Here is a 5,420-nt window from a genome sequence, read left to right on the forward strand (position 1 = left end):
TATTTCTCGGTCCTCGGATTTAGGACTACATGTACATAAAGTATTAAAAAAACATAAGAATTTACGGGAATTTCATTTAATTCAAGCGTGTTTATGTCGATTTAAACACATATCATTTTCTATTAGTAAGAGAGGTTACTTATACATTTTGGTCTTCGGTTATAAAACTACATTACACAGATTTTAAAGAAAATATCGGATTTTCTGGATACATATTCTAACGCTTTTACAAGGAAACTGTTTACTTCTTTAACAAAATCTCTTATGAACTCACCAACCTTTGTGTTGACACTTTTTCAAAACTACTTGTATTCTCAGGAATTCAGTGAAATAGGAAATCAACAACGTTTTGAGGATGGGACAATAATTCGTCAAACAGTTCATTTTGTATCATAATGTAATTGATGTGAATCATGTAAACATATTCTCCGATGTAACTTTTTCAATTATATTGTGATGGTTGTATTTACTTTGAGCACTATTATTCTCGTTGTTGTAATACTCTACATGAAGTCCTCCACCCACGGACGTTTCCGCCGTCCTTGGTTTGGGGGTATGACACTGAAACTCAGTCGCTAATATATTTGCACTGAATTACATTTGAAGGGTATCTTTATAGGGACCAAATTTTAGTATTTGATATACATACTCAATTTATACTTTGGAGAGAAACCTCTTATGGACTGAATTTCAGTCCTTGATAGACTTGCGATGGTTTTCGTTTTTAAAGAAACTTATTAGAGACTGAATTGCAGTTTCTAATAGATTAGCACCAACTATGATTTTAGAAGAAAACTTATTAGAGACTAAAGTTCAGTCTCTAATAGACATGTATTACTTTATATGTTTAAATAATTTGAAAGTTATCTTTATTCTATTTATTAAATGTTTTGATTTTTTTATTTCCCTCCTCAATCCCCTCAAAAACTTTCATTTCAAGAGCCTTTTATTTTTTTTTTAAATCCCTCCTGTTCTCCCACTACCCTCTCACATATTTATCTTGGCCATCTAGGATTAATTAGTTATATTTTCACAACACCCACAGACTACATTCATGCCTAACCAAACAACGCTATAACCCTAACGACTACAAAACCTCTGTTCATCGATGTCACACCTTCGATCCACGCCACCATCGCTGATCCTTACTCTCCACAATGCAGTTTCCCTCAATGAATTTCACTCTGTGTCACCAATACCGCATCGTTGATCTAGCTCGACACCTCTATTCTCTGTCGCACCCTTTGATACATTTTCTGATCTCCTATTAAGAATGTGTAATCATTAAATCTTAGAGGTGGGTTTAAGATCTATTGATTTGTTCGAAGAAAAATATCTGAAATTATCAATCATTTCTACTTGATATTTCCTAGACAGACATTATTTGTCAATCAAATGGTCATATATTGTATTTGTATCTTATGCTCAATCGTAGCTCATCACTTGCAGTCGACCATCGTTGTTCAATCGTTCACCATCCCTACTGAATTGATTCTACAACTAAAAGTCTAAAATCAAGAACTCTACAAGTCTTTATCAGGTCATCTTCTTCATCTCGATTTCTATATATATATATATATATATATATATATATATATATATACATATGAAGTTTAATTCTTAAAATCATAATTTCTGTAAACACTACTAGAAAACAGCCATTTAATGATGCGCAAACAACGAAATGCACTGACAGAGGACACACATTTGTGTGTGCCCTAAAAAATAATGTCCGGCTTTACAAAATGTGAAGGATAAAAGACAAGCATTTTTTGCGCGCCCTAAAATTAATGTCCAAAAAAAAACACGGATGGCACCTACCATAAAAAGCGTATCGTGTAAAGATGTCGTTTTATATTTTTTTTTAGCAAGGTGCGTTCTCGCTTTTTTTTTTCAATCGGCGATGGTGAGAAATGAAATCCCAAAAAAATAAACACCCACCTAATGCTTTTTCTCCTTCTACAATCCTCTAACAAAGAACCCTAATTATATTGTGAGGTCCTAAGCCACTATCACGAGCATCGAACCCCATCACCAGCATCGAACCCCCAAAAATTAAACACCCGCGTAAGCCCGTCTTCCTGTACCTTGATCTGCACTCTCTCTCCCTTCTATTTGCAAGCCCTAAGCCCCCATCACCAGCATCGAACCCCATCAGCTCTAAGAGTCCATGGATTCTGTAAAGAGTGTTTGTCTCATATGTTTTCATCAGCACCATCAGATACTACTCTTCTCTATTCATGATGTCGCAGAGTCTCCGTATGTTTTCATTATCACCATTCGACGAAAAGAACTAGGGATTTGAACCACATCTCAATAAATTGTTTAGAGAGATCCAATGACTCCTCTCACTCAAAACACATTTGATTGAAGGTTATGTGATTCCTTACTCTCGTCATTCTCTCCTCGTCATTCTCGTATGTCGCCCTCCCTCGCTGTCTCCTTTTATCTCTGCCCTTCTACTTCTCCCTAAACATTCTTAAAAGTAACAATAAAGGTATTTGGTTTACTGAATCTGGATGTCCAATCTCAACAATAAAGTAGCGATGCGTCACACGGACGTATACATGGAACAAGAAGAGAAGTATAATGAAGCTGTTTTAGCATAAACCGGTCGCCTTCAATCCAAACTCCAATCAGAAATGGCATCTTGCATGTCTTCTCAGCTCTCCACTCCTCCATTTCGCTGGGGGCCCTGGTACCTTCAATTTCCATTTTCACTTCATCTAAAGATTGTTGATTTCTTTTGGATCCGAATTCAAATTATTTGTTCTTCTTTGGCAATTTGGAGGTGGAATTCAAGTTGTATTATAGGAGAGTAGAGGAAGGGAAACAATACCCAGTACTCTGTAGGAGATTAGCTAGCCTAAGCGAAGAGTTCATTTAACATAAATGTCCAACAGGTGGGTTCGATTTGATCTCCGAGAAGAGGATTGACCAAAACTCATCAATTACAATCAAGAAGCAAAAAGATTTGGGGGTAATTCCAATTCCAGTATCATTTCAACATCTCTCATCGATCTCTAATTCTCTTCCACTTCATTTAATCTATTAACATGACTTGATTTAGGTTATGCATATGAAGAGGTATCAGAAGTCTCACCTGATCATCGATTCATTGCATACACCATGTATGATAAAGACAATGATTTCTTCAAATTATGTGTTAGAGATTTAAATTTAGGTCCTCTCTGTAGAAAGCTACAAGCTAATTGGGTATGTAATGTGGCATGGGCTAAAGGGAGTCAAGCATTGCTATATGTTATCACTCATCAAAAAAAGAGGCCGTACAGGTATCCTATATAATTACATACAACCTTTTCTAATTTCTATATCTCATATTTAATTTAAACTTTGTATATATCTTGTATGATTTTAGGATATATTGTAGCATGCTTGGATCAGAGGATGAAGATGTGATACTCTTAGAAGAACCTAAGAAAATGTGCATGTTAACATCAGACATACAAAGGATTTTAAGTTTATGACTGTTAATGTGTTTTCAACCACATATTCAAAGGTATTATTATACTCTTTATGGGTTTCAATTCTTTTTATTTCATTTATTTTTCTTTCAAGAATCATTCAAACTTTAAATTCTTTAGGTTTTTCTGATCAATGTAGCTGATCCTCTCTTTGGTTTAACATTCGTGTGGGAATGTGAAGCTTGTGCACATTGCATTATCGAGCATCATCACTCTTCAAGTCCAAGAAAGTGGTATGTTAGACTTTCTTTTGAGATATGTTGTTTTTTCTTAATGAAAAAAAAGACTTTCTTTTTACCTTTTTTTAGATGTTACAGAATGTATTTATTGATGACAATAACTTGGTGATTGAAGATGTTGACTTTTGTGACTCACATTTGTTGATTCTTTGAAGGTATAATTCCCTAATTCATACAATAATTAATGTGAAAAAAAGAAAGAATTCACTTGATGATGATGAAAACCATGTGGAACCTATGGGTGATGAAGGTAATGCATACTATTTGGGGTTCATACTTTAGATCTTTTATCCATTAAGGCATATTTCTATTTTCATTTAGTAACATATAATGTCAATGGCATCTCTTCATTTATATTTTGTGCTAAGATAGAACTGAGTGATTCCAAACATCTTTTATTTATTTTTTGTTTTATGTTTGATTCTTGATCCTGCTCCCGCTTAAGTTTATTTCTCGACTTTCTTGGTGAACTATTTAGAATTAAGAAGATACATAACAAAGGGAACCATAGTGATCTTTTGATTTTATTTGCAAGCTATTATAAAAGAGAAGACCTTACAACATAAGTCCTAGTTGATGGTTGGTTCCATATAGGTATATAATTTACAATAAAAAAAAAATATTAACTTATATTATTTAATGGTTTAGGTGATATTGGTGAGTAGCAACCTGATGGAAGCATGAAAAATATTGATCGCAAGAAAAACATATTCAAACTCTCACAAGGAGAATATATTGATGTTGAAAATCTTGAGAATGTATTTGGACTTTTTTCTGATCTTGATTTGGTACATTACTTAAAATACTCACAATTTCAACTTATTTACCTAAAAAGCCATTTAGGACGTTATTTAATTTATGGTTGGTATTTTATATATGGATCTTTGGTAACAACTTTGAGGTGTGTCTTGTTGCTGTTGCGAATCCAAATCAGAAAGCAATTGAGCATTTTACTGAAGCATATAACATTTCTGGGGATTTTGAAGCTTTATGTGAAAATCCCAAAATTAAAGAATATGTATTGGGAGAGCTCCCTAAAGTTGGAAAAGAAAACAAGGTTCTTTTTCTGTTTTTCTTTTTTTTCTTTTTAACTAATTAATGGCTAACTATTTTATCCTTTATTTGCTTCCATGAATTAGTAATCTTTAATTTTAATTTTGTAGTTGGAAGGTTTTGAATTTGGGAAAGCGATCCACCTTGACCCTGTTACTTTCATAGTGATAATGAAAGTTGTTACGGGTTTTTTTGAGTTATTCCCTCATATGTTACAGGTGATTCTTGAAAACTTTATATTACATTTTTAAATTCTAGATTGTAACTACTAAGGGGCTTATAAAATTCTTACTTTTTTGTTTTGAGTGTAGGAGCTTTAGATATGGTGACCTTTGGTGCTAAGAACACCATACCTATGAATTTTCAACAGAGGAAAATATATGAACACAATGAACAGGTATCTATCTATCTATCTCAGTGGTATTTTTGTAAATAGTCAGCAGTTAATGTGAAAGCCTTGTTTTCTTGACTTTTCTTACTAAATAAAAAAGAAACAAGGATATAAAGAATGATCATTAGGTAGTGGAGTAGAAATGTAAAGCCTCTGATAAATTTCTTTATGACAAAAATACCCTCATTGTGTACATGTGTCATTGACGCAAACCATAGTGGAGGAATTACCATAAATAGGCATCTCTACTTT

At 33.5% G+C, this 5,420-nt stretch overlaps 1 pseudogene; it reads left to right on the forward strand.

The window, feature by feature from the left end:
- The first annotated feature begins 2,519 nt into the window (after positions 1-2,519).
- Positions 2,520-4,389, forward strand: LOC145016545 (uncharacterized; annotated as a pseudogene).
- Positions 4,390-5,420: the final 1,031 nt, after the last annotated feature.

The sequence above is a fragment of the Lactuca saligna genome, chromosome 9 (genome assembly GCF_052625555.1).
Source record: "Lactuca saligna cultivar CGN05327 chromosome 9, ASM5262555v1, whole genome shotgun sequence".
NCBI classification, from domain to species: domain Eukaryota; kingdom Viridiplantae; phylum Streptophyta; class Magnoliopsida; order Asterales; family Asteraceae; genus Lactuca; species Lactuca saligna.